The sequence below is a fragment of the Rhipicephalus microplus genome, chromosome 5 (assembly GCF_043290135.1).
Source record: "Rhipicephalus microplus isolate Deutch F79 chromosome 5, USDA_Rmic, whole genome shotgun sequence".
In the NCBI taxonomy this organism is placed as follows: domain Eukaryota; kingdom Metazoa; phylum Arthropoda; class Arachnida; order Ixodida; family Ixodidae; genus Rhipicephalus; species Rhipicephalus microplus.
In genome coordinates, this window is record NC_134704.1 from 67743546 (window position 1) to 67760225 (window position 16680).

General features: G+C 40.6%; 1 long non-coding RNA gene across 1 annotated transcript; it reads right to left on the reverse strand.

Moving 5' to 3' along the window:
* Nucleotides 1–1802: 1802 nt before the first annotated feature.
* On the reverse strand, nt 1803–12594 carry LOC142817817 (uncharacterized). Its single transcript, XR_012895374.1, has 2 exons — nt 12452–12594; nt 1803–1936 (listed from the first exon to the last, which is right to left on the reverse strand). It is a non-coding gene; the product is annotated as an uncharacterized LOC142817817 (long non-coding RNA).
* Nucleotides 12595–16680: the final 4086 nt, after the last annotated feature.

The window sequence follows — 16680 nt, forward strand, 5'->3', positions numbered from 1 at the left end:
CCAACAGCAAATTGTGAAAGGTAATGCAAAAAATGATCTTATAACTCCAAAAATAACTTACGTCGTCTCTGGTGATAAAACTTCATGTTTTGCGGATAATGTCCAACGATGCGCCGTCTCAATGGTTGTGGACAACGAGGAGATGATCGGTACGAGAGGGCTAGACTCCGCTCATTCAGTGACATTTCTCAAATATATAGAAATAACGAAACGCGCATTCCCACCGCCTAGCCGCAAACTGGACACCCTTCAGGTGATTCACCGGAGTTGCCTTCAAACCAAAACTTAATGCGCTTACAAGTGTCCTCGCATGGGGGGCAGAATAGAGTGCATTTTTCTTTTTCTCAGAAACACTACAAAAAAGAACGAAAACCTAAACAAACCTGGTACAACATGGCCGTAAGTTTTCGCAATTACATCCGCGAGGCAAAACGTATCTTCTATAATAATAGAGGAACCACCTCAAAGCATGTATTCTGGGACTGTGAAATAGTTGAGAAAAAAGTTGTATTACCCCCCTCCCCCCCCTGTACTTCCCAGATGAACTACAGGCACAGTAGAGACTGCAGTGACTAGCTTAAATCCCCAATATCAACTTTTAACTTTGTGCCGATTCCAGGAAGCTATTGTGAGAGTGTCTCTCGACTCCCCCCGGTTTGGCTAATACAAAAGCAATTCATTAGCAAAATATTTAGTAAAATTGTCTCACTCAACAATTACTGTGCCAGAAAACTAATTGACTGAATCCCCTTTTCTTGGAATTGTGAGAGCATCAAATGCCATAAAGTTCCAGCTTGCACAAATAAGAGCTGATGGTCACGATAAATTCAAATGCAGAGTTTGTGCAGGCTTTACAACTGTGATCTCTTGTTCAAATTTCAAGTGTTGTGGCAAGCCTCTAAGATGTGTCCATGGTAGCTAGTAGCTTTGCAGCAGGATTGGCATTTTCCGTGATTTATTTATCCTAATGATGACAATGCAGTCACTGAACAAGTGAAAATGAAAACTCACGAGAGACACCCTGAGATCTGTAAGAGCCCCTTGATTACTACTAGGAACCTGTACTAGTCCCGAAACGTCTCTCATTTGTTTTCGCCTAAACTTGTTGAGTGACTGGAACTTTATTCTCATGTTTCCTCACCATCTGAACTGTCGTCAAACTCTAACCTACAAGCTGAAAATGTCTTAAATGTGCTTCGGCAATGCAAGAAGTAAAATTAATGATTGTGTTTTTGGCAGGTTTGTTGAGTTCATCCTTTCAGATGCCACCTGTGAAGAACTGCCTGTAAATGCGTCAAATTGACACATGATTTCAAGGCTGTCTATATTCTATTGCAACAACAATAATTTTATAATAGATTGATTAGGCATTTCATAGCAGTTGATTGAAATTGAGCTTTTATGAAACATCTACTTATTCTAAAGACATTCATATTTGATTCTTGTATATATAGAATGAAATCTCAGACTAGATATATACTGGATATTGGTTTCTCATTTTAAGGATATTGAGAAAAAAAAAAGATATTTCGAAGTGGCTCCAGCGAAGCGCTGCATTGAATGACTCGTCGACTATGGTAGTGCTTCTGGAAAAGTGATTATATGCAACAGTAGTGTGAAAACTGAAGTTAAAGACATGTTTATTAGGGAGGAGGTTGATTATTTCATCTAAACTTTATTGTATCTTGCACTTTTTTAGCCCCTAGTTGACACAATTAGCAAAAACAAGTGATGTACACAATTGTGTAAAAAGCGTCTAAAAGGGTTAAACGCACTGCAAGGAGATTTGTGCAGGTACCTAGTAAGTGCTCAAGTAACTGGTGTATTTTTCTTTTGATCAAATGGCATTTGCAGGCAAAGCAGACCCCTTTCGTTGCTGTCACTGAAATTCTAAATTCGTACTGCTTTGCAGGATGGTGTTCCACAAAGTATGGCGCTGCAAAGAGGCAAAGCGGGAAAAATCATGTGGTGAGGCTGCAGCACACTGTCCAGCAAAGATTGACCTCAAAATCAAGAAGGTCAACAGAAATACAAAACGTAATGATGCCTTTTTACGTGGGGAAAAGCCACTGCCAGCTGTGATAAAGCTCTTTCATCACAAAAACCACAGCCACAGCACTGCAGCAGCAGACGCACTTTCTCGTCTTACTCCAACAATGCAGACCAGAGAGACCTTTTTGGCATACTTTGACAGCGGCATGTCACCAGCTGAAGCCACCAGGCTTCACGAGAGCAAATTGCTTGTGCAAGAAGATGGGTATGCCCTCGTTGCCAACTCTGCAGTGAACCCATTGCCTCCTGCCATATACTACTGGCACAGGCTCTGCAGAGAAAAAAACTTTGGAAAGGATGTAGACCCCCTCTTAAAGATAGCTGAGATGCCACTTTATGCTAAACATGGTGAGTTGACTATTACAACACTGCACTTACACCATACGTTCCATACTTGCTACAGCTGTCTAGTGGTTATGGTGCTTGACTGCCAACCCAAAGGTCGCAGAATTGAATCCTGGCTGGGGCAGTTGCATTTCAATGGAGCCAAGATGCTAGAAACCTGTCTGCTTAGATTTAGGTGTGTTTAAGAACGCCAGGTGGGCAAAATTATGGTTGTCTCCGTATATAGTGTCATGATATCGTGGTTTTGAGACATAAAACATTATTATTATTAGTATTATTATTATTATTATTATATTTGCATTATTAAAGGCTATTAAAATCCTAAGCCCTAATTTGCATGCATTTTTAGAAGACTTTTAGTTACAACAGATCTTGAAACCAATTTTCTAAAATGTTCTGTCAGTGCAGCACTTAATTCACAGATTTCGGACACTGCTAAAGCACTAAGAGAGCTGTAGAGATACCACACTTAGCGTTTTCAGTCACGAAAGATAATACATCCAATCTTATAACAGTTCAGTAAAGTTTACAATATTAACATGAGACATTCATGTAATATTGTGGCCAATGTTTCAAAGGGAATCCATACAAGTTCCTAGAATGAAAAGTCATACATCACGCAGTTGCATATAGTAGAAGCAACATTATTGCCACTGCTCACAAGCTATAGATGACACCCAATGCTAGCAAAAAAGTTCAGCATAGAGTAATGACGAACAGAGCTACTTTCTTTCGTAAAGGGTCATAATGTCATCACCAGGGTGCTGTAACAATGTGTAGCCGATGCAGGATGACATGCCATAATTTTGCTTGTAACGAAATTGAGAAGCACATAAAATCAGTGCACAGAGATCTCTTTATGAAAAAACTATCATTCAGTCCCACAGTGAAAACGGTTTGAATACTCCAACATGCCTCTATATTAATTGCATACTAGGTGTCACTTAGTAAATATGTTTGCCTGTTTATGAAAGTTTCAAGTGACGAATAGATGAAAAAAGTGGAACAAGTTCTGACTGTTTATTTTGCTCTATAATATTCACTTCCAGCTTAAATTACTAATTTGTAAATTGCTAAGAACACTGGATAATAAATTTGTGGCAAAACAGAAAATGAGTACCACATCCCAGAGCTTCATTTTCACAAAACAACTGAGTACCATACAAGCTTTTCCAACTATCTCTTGGGCTAACTGCACCTCAGGTTACAGAGTTGCAGGTGGTGCTCCTCTGACTATTACTCATCAATGCTGTACAATTAGCATTTGGAACTATATGTGGGATTAATGGCTTGTCACCAAACATTTGGGTCAACAACAGCTCAATGGTCACAGCACACTACAGCTACACCCTGGGGTGCTTAATTCCAGCATTTACATGGTGCGGATGAGATTCTAGCTCGCATCGGCATACAACTTTTCAAAATGATACCATAAAAGCTGTCTTCAAATAAGTGGATGTGGAGCCCCTGCAGCCCAATGTAACACACAATTTTTCATTGAAATAAATACAAAGGTCATACAAATCAATATTTTCATAACTAGTTATTTATTCAGCCGATTCAAGTCTTCAAAAAATATGTCTTCCTGTATTCTCCCTCACTCAACCTTTTTTCAGATGCGTGCTTGAATACCAATGTAAAAAGAATTCTTTACATTAACTGTGCTTCAGTCATGTACCAGTTGCTGTACCTCTTCATGCGGTCATTTCTTCTTTCTGCCCAATTTTTCGTCGGAAGCATTGAGGCAACATGCACAGGTCTAACGCCCATGAAGCAAATGACCTGCTATTGACCCATAAGTCATTAGTATCTGTAATTGTTGTGCAGGCAACCTTAGAGTGTGGACCATCTTCTGCAAAATTACTCTGCAGACAGCATTCTCAACTACCTAGTTTTGATAAGAGGTATTCAATGAGCTCTTCCTGCCAGGCAGCACCAGTGCGTGCGCTGCCATAGCCCTGGTCGGTCAGTGATCTGGGTTATGACAGCGTGTTATTTGGTGGCGGTGCACATCACTAACCCATTTTCTTATGAAAATATTAGCAAAACACACACTGCCGAGAACTTTGGTTGTGGAATGATGATGTTTATGCGCGAAAGCACAAATATGGCGACTTCCATGCTAGGGCCTCTTGCATATGACGTCATGTGATTACCTCCATTATGTAAGAATAAGATAGTGTTTTAGTAGATAAAGAGTACTATAGTTGAAACCTTTTATAAGAGACACTGATATAAGAGACAAATGGATATAAGAAACACCAGTGTGCTTAGAGTAAAATACGGATTGATAGGAAAAATGCATACGTGGTAATCTGTATTAAGAGACAAGAATTGCTGCCCGGAGAATGCCACTTATTAAGGGGTTTAGCTGTACTAGGCATGGTATCTGGGGAAAAAGTCAGTATTCTGTAACCACATTTGCATCTTAGCAAAAGGCGGAATCTGATACTTTTGCAGATGGTTACTCACAAGACTGATCCATTCAGTCATTTGACTACTGCATCTCACTTTCCTTGTTTTTTTTAACACTTGGTGGTTGGCCTATGCTTACACCCCAAAGCCTTAAAAACAATTGTTCTGGAAGTCGCCCGCTAGCATTTCACAGTGTGCGATTCCCTGATACAGCTCTTTTATAAGCCACTGTGGTAACCATTTCGATTACACTACGAAGCTGCGGCACACCGTAAAAAGTGCGATTGCATCATCCACAGGTTACATCCACAGATACTTAGTGACTTGCCTGCTCTGACTTGTCAACAGAAGTCGTCAAAAAAGACTGCGGCTCGCAACTTAGTAGCAGCAGCTGTCATTCTGCTGTCATATGCACATGTTCACCTAAAGGATGAGTAAGATGTCATCCAAAGACTGACAGCGATTTCTGCTATTTAAGCTGCATGCAGGACGCAGGTTTCGCAAACTTAGTAACTGTGTTGTACTGTGATAATGTCCACTGCAGAGAGATTGGCTTAGAAATGCTGGGCAATAAATACTTTGAATTCAAATTTAAATATTTCATTCATGTTGCCTGGTGTGCAGAGAGTGTTAATAGCGCACACCATAGAAATGAAAAATGTTTCTTTTCGGTGTCTGAAAATCGTGTTGGTACTCCTTTATGGCATGCCATTGTAAATAAATATGTGTTATTGCTTCTTAAATTATGAGGTCTATCTTGATAAAAAAAAGTATCTTCAGTGTTCTTAAAAAGTACCGAAGTGTGTACTGGGAGACTATTGAGAAAATACTGTGCTTCCAGTATTTGAAAACCTAATGTTTGAAGCTATACCTAATAAAGTGACGATTGTTATAGGATGCAGACAACAGCCTTGAAGCGCTGATTGAGCAGTTACGGCGAGTTCATGCAGAGGAGAAAAGCAATGCAGTCTACCGAAGGCACCTCCTCAGCGGCACTAAACGCCTCCGAAGACTCCAAAAGCAGAAGCGCGGTGTTGGTGCCATGATGGCAATGAACGCTGCTTTAGGTCTGGGTTTACGTCGTGGACGATATATTAAAGTGCAGCCAACAGCAATTTCAAGACGACGTCCAGGACTAACTAGAGGCTCCAAGCGAGTAGCTGCAGGACGACCAGCGAGTGGCCCTTCACCCAAACGGGCAAAGAAGAGGCGCCATGTGCTGCAGCAAAGTGTGAGCCAGAACATTCCTCATGTGAAGCTGCATGGCTATGGCCATTGAAGTGATGCTTTTGTGACTACCTAGTGACTACTCGGGGCAGAAGATTGAGTGTGTGTGTGTGTACAATGGTGCGTGCGCGTGGCATTCCTGGCTGAGGCACGATGTTCCCATGGATGCATATGGTCACGATCATGCTTTGTCAGGACAGCTGCCCATGGTACAAGCTTTCAGGGATGTTACATCTTGCAGATCATATACAGTAGACTCTCATTGAATGGAACCTGAAGGGACCGGGAAAATGTGTTTCATTTAACAGGAGTTCTGTTTACTGAGAGGTGAAGTGGGATGCAGCATTCCAGTATGAAACCAATCATAACAGAGAAAGTTGTTCCATTCAAGCAGCACTTCAGTTTTACAGATTTCCATTTACTGAGAGTCTACTGTATGCTAGAAAAGACAGAAAATCAGGCATGAAGGCAACCATAGTACAAGTGCAACATCTTTCTCACCAGGTTACGGAAGAAGCCGATCAAGTCGGCAAGCCACTCGGTCCTGTTTTTCAACTACTTCAACAGTCTTCTTTTTTTTTTTCAACTATTCCACCTGCAGGTGTATTTTGCCAAAACAGTTGAGCAATTTCTTCCCTAAGTTGCTGTCCTGGTAAAGGAGTTCTGCCGCCTTGTGATCGATGCCCACAGGATTAGCAATGGATGTGTCTTCTCTGGAGAGCTGTAACAGACGCCCTGACGGCAGCTCAATGGCAGCATGGTGTTTTATGCGCAATTTCTGGTTGCTTCCCACTGCCTAGAGTGACTCCTCTAGATGGCTCATCAGGCTTGCCAATTACCATTCGTAATGCCTGCTGATTCAGAGTTGCCTATCTCTATCACGTATTCTATATATTTATTATATAGGGACATGGCACAAGAGCACTAAACACATTCTTTGACCACTATAACAAGTTTCACTCTAGTATTAAATTCACTATTCATGTTCTTCCAGTGAAATTAACTTCCTAGACAAGATGGCATCCATTGAAAGGAGAAAATGAGAGATGACGTTTAATTTGATGACGCCAAGAAATGCGGGAATGAAGAACGCTGGAATGCCTACAAGCTCGCGTCTAAAAATTATGTAACAGCACTAAAAAAGGCCAAAAGTTATTACTTACAAAACGTGTTACCATCCATGCTAACGAACGATATTAAAAAATTCTGGCACACAATAAACCCTAAACCCGACGACGCAATCACCCTAGAAGATGCTAGCAGAAATCAAATTCCTTTTGACTTATGTACAAACATTTTAAACGATGTTTTTTCCTCTCACTTTTCCCTTGATGCAAATGATGTTTTACCTAACGCAGAACCCTTTCCCCATCCCACTATGCCTCCAATATGTATTGATTGCAGTGGTGTTGAAGCGATAATTAGGTCCTTAAGATTGTCTTCCGCTCCTGGTTGTGACCAAATTGACCTGAAATTCTTAAAGAGTACGTGTGCTCATTCATCGGTCATACTAACAATGATCTTTCAGCAGTCACTCAACCAAGGTTGCTTGCCCGCTGAATGGAAGATCGGGAAGGTGACTCCATTTCACAAAGCTGGTAACCGCCATTCCCCACTTAATTACTGACCTATATCACCAGTATACCGTGCAAAATATTGGAACACATCTTATTTTCGAACCTTGTAAAACTCCTCAAATCTAATTCATTCTTTACCCTAGCACACATGGTTTCCGAAAAACATACTCCTGCGAGACCCAACTGGCATCTTTCACACATAAACTGAACGTTATACTGGATCACTCTTCTCAGGCCGACTGCATATTTTTGGATTTTTCTAAAGCGTTCGACAAGGTTTCCCACAGTTTATTAATGCACAAATTACATCAACTAAACCTTGACAGGAAATTACTAACTTGGATTGAATTCTTTCTTAACAATCGTTCTCAGTATATTGCTGCTAACGCGGTGCCACACCGCTGTTCAATCTGGAGTACCGCAAGGGTCAGTGCTTGGTCCTCTTCTTTTTCTTATTTATGTTAATGACTTACCTACGTGTCTTTACTCTCATGTGCACCTATTTGCTGATGACTGTGTAATATTCCGTGAATTAAGCTCCGATGCCGACGTAACTGCTCTTCAAACTGACCTTACTGCTGTCTCAATTTGGTGTCAAAAATGGTTAATGCAACTCAACGTCAACAAGTGCAAGGTTATGAGAGTGTCTAGAACAACTAATTCACCTCCTACCTACTCTCTCAATGATCTTGCATTGGATACCGTTTCTAGCTATAAATATCTAGGCTTACACATAACCAGCCCTTTAAATTGGGCAATCCACACTGAACACATGAGAGATGACAGAGAGATAAATAAAATAAATAAATAAATAAATAAAACACATAATTGGAAAAGCAAACAGAATGCTTGGGCACCTACGTCGCAACTTTGCTAAAGCTCCTTTTTCCTTAAAACTCACCCTCTACAAAACATTGGTTCACCCTAAATTAGAATATGCTGCCTCGATTTGGGATCCTGTACCTGCCAATCTATTACACTCAGTCGAAACGGTTCAAAATAATTCTACCCGCTTTATTTTTTCCAACTATAACCCCACCGCAAGCATATCGGCAATGAAATCTAGCTTGAACCTACCATCTTTAGCATCTCGCCGTCAGTTTCTTCGTTTGTGTCTTTTTCACAAAATATATCACCATCCCCAATTACATAATGAACTTATTTCACTACCAGATTATGTATCACCTCGTCTAGATCATCGTCACAAGGTCGGAGTTCCATTATGCAGAACAAATGGCTGCCACACATCATTCCTACCACGCACGAGCATCGAATGGAATCACCTTCCCCCATCAATAGCAACTATCCAAGATCATGAATTGTTTAAAAACGCCATTAGCTAAGACTGTGTGAGTAGGAGCCGCACCACTGTAATAACTGCATATCCATTGCTGCATTTCAGTATTCCTTTTTTTTTCTTTTTTTTTCTTTTTGTGCTAATACCACTCCCTTCTGTAATACCTCCCGGTCCTGAGGGTACCAATAAATGAAATGAATTATTTTTGTAATAGTTTTTGCAGTGTTATTCGTATAAGTTTACTTGGTATTATTCATGCATAATTGTGTGCCATTCCTGCTGCTTTGCCAACGTGTGAACGGAATTGGGACCTCGCCAAGCTCTTAAACTTTTAGTCCAGTACGCCTCCTAATCAAAAGGAAATAAAATGATTGATTGATACACATCACATAAAATACAGCTTTACTGTTACTAGTTGAAATGTTGAAGATCGATAGTTCATTGTCACAAGGGGTACGTTGGCAAAACAGGACAAGCTGTTAATGTTAGATTGAATAGGCATCGCATGGACACAGGGAAAAAATAACCAAAAGCACTGGCACAACATTTTATTGTAGCAGTTCACGACTTCAACTGTATACCTCAAACTTTACATCCTACAAACTACCAGTCCCCAAGATATGGAAACTGTGCAGTCACACCATATTAAAAAGTTTAATACACTCTGACAACCATAAATCAAAGACACGTGTACAACCCCTCCCCCCCCCCCTTTTTCATGGAATAGCCTCTTTCCTATTGTGTCGTGCAACCTCGGGTGTCATTTCAATTCACCAGTGTATTCACGATGCCTGTCTATGCCACTGGATGGAGCGAGGTGTCCAATGATGTCCGTTTTCTGTAGCCAAACTGTGTGGCCACACAAGTCATGTGACTCATGAAATGCTTGCCAATAACCCATTTTTCCCCTCCTTTAAAAATGTGGTAAAATAAATGTTGGACAACATTCTATAGTATCGCCAGAGTTTCGTCTGCGTTTTGCCACTCTACACACCGTCGTGTTGCCAGGCCTCTCCATCGGCCTGCCACAGGTCACACCATACTACCTGGCAATAAAAACAGTTATGACCAACTCAATTCATCATTGTAGTCTGTCATCGTCTCCTTGTACCCCTTCCCCACTTTTTTGCAGTTGCCCTCTCCTTCTGCTTAGCTTGGATTGCAGGAGAGGGAATGAAGCGTACACACATAAGTGCTAAGGGAATCTGTTACAGCACCCACACTTTGTCAACCATTTTGTTATTACAGAGCGTGGGCAACACGGATATTTGGGCAAATTGGTTTCAATTCATTAACAAGAGGACAAAGAAACATCAAGACAAACAGTGATCCTATTTGGTCGGTTGTGAAAGGCTAACCACTTTTATATGGAAGACACTTCACTGCAGTCACTGGCCACGTGCCATGCTGTCTGACACTTTTGAAAAACGTATTCGGACAGTTCGGTCAATGAGCTGCGCATGCAAACATTTCCGTACTCCCTTATATATTCTATCTGTAGATTGCTTACTTGAACACCGTCAATAACCTTGATGATGCTGATGAAGAACACGACGCATTCTATTATGTCTGTATTAGACTTGATTTATGAAGTGAAAGAATAACATGGTTTCTTAATGCCAAAAATTATTAATCACACAAACCATCATTGAATGAAGACTGTGTTGACACTGTGCTCCATCAGTGCACTCCATACCACTGCTTTTTCAGACTTGAAGAGCCTGACTGTGTTACTGCTATGCCTGGACACTTGCTTAGAAGCAACCTCACCGAGCTTCCCTATATGTCCACAGCTGAACATACTAGGTGCCGATGAGCAGTGCATGTGCTAGACTGTCTGCAATAGCTCCAGCTTGAGTTGCCTAGATAGGAACCATGTTCCTTGAAGGCATCTGTGTGGTTAATCTAAGGCACGTTCATCTTAGCACTGGGGCTCTGTCCCGATATACACCGGGATCTATGGTGACAGCGTCGCTGCACAGCTGATGTGCCGTGAGTTAGTGAGTGTGCTGTCGGTGCGTGAACAGACACTAGACTGGAGCGTGTTTTATATGTTTCTGCATGTGCAACGTGCCTGTCAGTTCCATCCTGCGTCCACATTGAAGCCTCTATCTTTTGGAGAAATTTTTCTTGTGTGTAAAAGGCACAAGCCCACATCATTACCACAATCACAGACTGAATTCTCTTCACAATATTGTATATATGATGTAATTTAACAATAAAAATCTGATCAAAATAAGCACTTTATGTTTTTATGTTGAATGGCTTGGCCATTTTGTCATTCCCATAACACACAGGACCAGTTTGAGCATGACAATCTCGTGCAACTTTCAGAATACATGTACTGCAGTCAGAGACTGCATGAAAGATCACTGAGCGCCATCTTCTTCCATATCTTGTGCATCTCTGATGCCTAATAGCAATAATTTCCAAAAAGGTGGCAAGTGTTTTAAAGTGGGCTTGCTATTTCCATCAGATTATAATTGACTGAGGGTTGCAGCTCATTACATGTTTGCCTTTGGCATGGAGAATAAATACTTGTGATACTTTTGCTGTTCCTTTGTCTAAACCAGTTGATCTAATTTGTGTAATAGCTCACTCGCATTACAAAATAAAGTACCGAGACATCTGAAGCCTTTTCAGTCTTTGTTATAATTTCTCACGTTTCATACAACACTTTGTAATGTGGCTTTCCGCATCTCGCACATCGTGTAGAACTTCGCATTTTCACCGAGAAAAAAGTTACTAGCACGCTTGGTAATTAATTCATAACGCCACCGAATGCGGTACATTTTGAAACACCACTTGCCCCCAGCCCTTTTTAACTAGCTCAAATGATACGAGCGACAGTATTCACAGCAGCGCAAGCACCATTACAGCGAACTCTTTTTTTTTTTTGCTATGTGTGAACAGCATGTCTTTGCATAAGTTTTTGTGTGTGTGTGTGTTTGTGATCATGCTGCTCGACCAATAGGCGCCAAAAACTGCGGGAACTAATACAGCGCACCCATCAGAAAGCTTCCCTGATGCTGTTGCGAGTGAAATATGGTCAACTGGTACAAGATGCAACTTACGAAAGCACCTGCACGAGTTCCTTGAGAAAACAGCTACTATTGAACTGCAAACACATCAAGGTAACATGTTACGCAGTACCAAAATCGGGTTTTTCATCTAGTTCTGCAACGGACAGTAGTAGCCGCACTTATTTTAAACACATTATTGATGAGAATTAATCGTGCTTTCCTGAAGGAATCAGTTAGCAGCGCTATTTTTAGGTAACGCAACAGGGTCAGCCAACACGTTTTTAATGGTCAATTCAATTTTTGTGGAAAAGCGTTCCGATTTTTTTGGCACCCCTAACAGCTTTCGTGTGGCACAAGACTGACGTATATCGTGTAACTTGTTTTATCAGAAGCGGAGTTAATTCTGCACATTAAATACGTCTGCAGCGTGCCCGAGGATTCTGCAGTCTGCCGCCTTTGTCATTATTCGAGAAACAGGGCAGTAGTTGGTTACTGGTAGCAAAACAAGCACAAACCTGTACTCCTGGTTTCGTGACTGGTTGGGGCTCTCTCCATGCTCCAAAATCAGCTTGTACAAATACTTGTTTATTTTCACACTCATGCTAAACATTACCTGGTTATCAGAAGCGTATTTCTGCACCATAAATCACGAAATGACTGCAAACATAAAAAAAAATTTTTTTACATTTACACAAGCTTTGGAGACAAAATCCGAGTCAAGATAAACCAACACACAAGCAACATGAGCGCCCTGAAACGGTGCGTTCGCAGTGCGTGGTTGCTTGTTTTACAGACCTCCGTGTTTAGCAATGTCTCTGCCATTGACAACTTGTGTTTTCTTGCTCTGCCACGACTAACGACGAAAAGGCTCTAGCATTGATAAAGACGTCCTGCGAAATAGCGGCTCAATCAGGTTACTGTAGTCAGGTCGTCTGCAGCTCAGTGGAGTATGTCTTCAGCCACTTTCACTGTCACTGCCCTGAGTATATTTTATGCATGCATTTTGGTTCTGCCTTAACATTTTTCTTCTAGCTGCTTTGATGCTGCCATGTTTTTTTTTTCTTTTTTGATGCTGCTTCGCCATTTTTGCATTGTGGTTATGTAACTCTCTTTTTCTTATTGACCAACGTTGTTAGTTCAACAAATTTTATTTTATGCATTCATTTTGTCAACTTCATGTGTTGCCCCTATTAAGCTTTTTCTAGTTGGGAAGAATTTAGTTCGCTTCTTACCTCTGTGCACCATTGCTGCTACAGAAACCATTTCATTTCGTTCGTTCTCTCTATGTCGTTATAATTTCCGTTTTCTAGTACAACGTCCTAATTTTTAAGGGCTATCCTGGATTCACGCTAGTCGATCTCGGCAAATATTTCTTGCCCTAATTTTACCTAAGTGGGCCAGTTTCTTAATGGTTATAACTAATAACTTTTATCTTAGTCGGCATGGCTTCAGAAAAGGTTACTCATGTTACACTGAGTTATTTAGGTTCATGACTAATATTCACTGTAATCTAGACACAAACGATAGAACCAATTTCCCCTTCTTTGATTTCGCTGTGCGTTCAATACTCAAACTAATTACCATTTGATTTCTGCATTGTCTGTCCTTTGTATTCCTTCATTACCACCATCTTGGCTACAAAAACTTTCATTCTTGGTGGTCAGCTACATCTCGTCTAATGTTTTCGACATCACCTGCAGTGTTGCCCAAGGCAGTGTGCTAAGTCGGTTACTCTTTCTAATATACATTAAAGGGGCCCTGCAACACTTTTGAAATGGATGTCACTGTTGGCTCATGATGCCTCACAAATCACATACCGAAATATTTTTTTGAATATGCCGATTACAAGCGGAGTTCAAGGAATTTGCTGAATACTTCAAGCGCTTTCTGTTTTCGTAAAAGCGAGTGCACTGAAGGCAACTTGGGTAGGGACACAAGGGGGCAAAAAGATGCACCCTTTTGTCAGCGCACGTCATGACCTTGAGCACTTTCCTTTTTTTTTCTTAGAATGCATGGCTACTTTCAGGGTGAGCACAAGCGCTGGCACATGGCAGCAGTTGCAGTGGCCACAGTATTTGCATAGCCTATGATGCTCAAATCAGTCAATAGCTGTGGACTCGGGTATGACACAGTAATCCAGGTATAAGGCATCACCTGTAGAGAGACGGGGGAGCAATTGCTGGCCGACTTTGAAAATTAATTGTGAATTTTAGACTGCATGCTGCACTCTAATGTTTGGCTCATGTGCTTTCGGGAGCTGCGACTACCAATCAGCAGCGTTTTCTGACAATGCTAAAAAAGAAAGTGTTGCAGGGCCCCTTTAAGGACTTACCCGCTGACCTTTCATCCTTGATTTAGTTACATGACAACACGTCTATCACCTATTGCAGTATTAATTTATGGGCTAGTTTTTCTTTCTCTTTTTTTGATGATCATTTCATTTCTCAAATGACCTTAACTTGATGTTCAAGTAGAGTGCAACTCGGCAGAACTCACTCATTGTACGATTAACAATACCATTATTTCAGCTGCCCCTTTATACAAATAAATATCTTTGTGTTTACCTTTCATCAGATTTATCCTATACTACGGCGTGTAGCAGCTATCTCAGCAAAAGCTCAATCTGCAGGTTACCTCCGCAGAAACTTGTGCAATGCATCTTCTAATGTATATGTATTATCATATCTTATCTTTACCCACATTTAGAGTAAGCTTCATCTAGATGGTCACCATAACGAGATTATCTAGTCCATATGTTGGAAGCCATTACAAATAGGGCAGGCAGATTCACCTACAATAAAACATGACACCATAGAGTTTCCTAAATATACACTAGAGAGAACTCTGGCGATAGTGTCTATGGCAACCACCATGCATGGCAAATCAGCAAACAAGGAATGGTGCGTAGTACACGGATTCGTCCAATCTTCATACATCTGGATTTGTGTGTATTCGTGTGGCTTGGAGCTGTTTTCTCACAAAACGAAAATCAGCAAATATTCAGTGATGGCACTTCACCACGTTATTCTTCTAGGCTTACCATTTCAAATCAGGTCATGAAGTTCAAAAAAGTTTCTTTTCTTTGAAACAAAACCGAAAACAGCAATAAATGAAGCCACAAGTGGGGTTCGCCACCCGCAAGTACGAAGAGTAGGCAAATCTGTGTACTACCCATCATTCCCAGGGTCGCTGAACGATCACTGTGCCAAAGTCCCCTCTAGTTAATTTTAGTAAACTATGCATGACATGGCCCAGCCACATCACTGCTCTTATGTGTCTCTTTCACTGGTAGAGTATTGTGATGAATTTTAGTACTGCTTTATCCTCCTGTGTACACGTCTTGGCACATTCACAGCACAATTAGTTTCATGTGCACTCATGGTTACACGCAGGCATTTAAGTTGTCATTACAACCTAGGCACTTGCATATTCGAATCAGTCTTTTGTATCACATTGCATCTAACTGTAATTATAAAATTTTTAGTAGACTTTCAGTGATAATCTGATTCGTTACATGTTGGTATTGTGTAACATTATTGCCCCTTGCCATTTGTAGTTTTTGTTTTACTGTTTTTTCCTTGTATTTTTTATCTGTCTTTCAGTTACTGATGTCCTCCTATCGGCGTGTAAGGTATTTTGAATGAATAAATCAACTGGCTCTTGGTCTTCTCACATTGAGGGCTACCCTCACCAGCCTATGATAATTACATTCTACCTTGCCCCTAACTTCTCTCATGTGCATTGCCTGGGTCCCAGGATTATATAAAATCTAACACTCTGTTTCTCTGTGAGGACTTTCCATATCCTCTTCCTGTTTATTTAATTTCAGAAAAAGGTGTTCATTATGTGGAGTTCATTTCATTCTTCTAACATGTGTATTATTTAAGGGTGTGTGAATATTCATGTTTAGAATTATAATTGAGTGCTTTGGTTCAACTTTCAAATACAGGAAAATATCTAAAGTGTCTAAACACAGCCTAATTGCGCAACTCTGTTAGGGTGGTGTCCAAAAAACTAATGCGAAAGTCATTACAGTAGGCTTTAAAACTCTCACTGATACCCTGGTTTTAAAGCCAGCACATATTTCCCTTGAGATTATGCCATTCCTGCATGTCGTGGCTCCAGCAAAAAAAGGCAGAGAATGTAATGGAAGACTGTTGTATTGCAAGCAAAAAAAAAGTCAGATCTAGTCAAGAAACTAAAAATTACTGCACTGAGCTTGTGAACAAAAGAAAGGTTTGAAATACTGGAAAGAGTTTTGAACTGCACTTTATACAGGTATTACAAAAATTGCTTTCTGATACGTTCTCATCTACTGAGGTGGCCAGCAACCGCAGGTTTTTTGGCTGCTGGAAACATCATGAGATCACGACGAGAGCCTGAAGACTTGTAATGAGGCATGACTTTTGTTTCTTCATGACAATGTGTTCGACAGCAGTTTCTCACCATGCTGTGTGCTCGAGGATATGAGCAAATTTGATTTTCTTAGTTATTTCTTTTAATTGTCAATAAAACCTTTAGTATTCTATTTGATATTTTTCGCCCCTATATGGCACTACTTGATCCAAGATAAAGTTCTAGTTTCAACCCTAAAGTTAATATTGTAGCTCATCATCTCACCTTTCTGTTTCCTATCTTCACACTGAAGTGTTTCATGACTATAGTGCACTGAGTATAGTTCTCTTGCATTGCATATTCAATATACTTGCCTATTACTGCTTCTTCACAGTAAAGGGCAAACAGA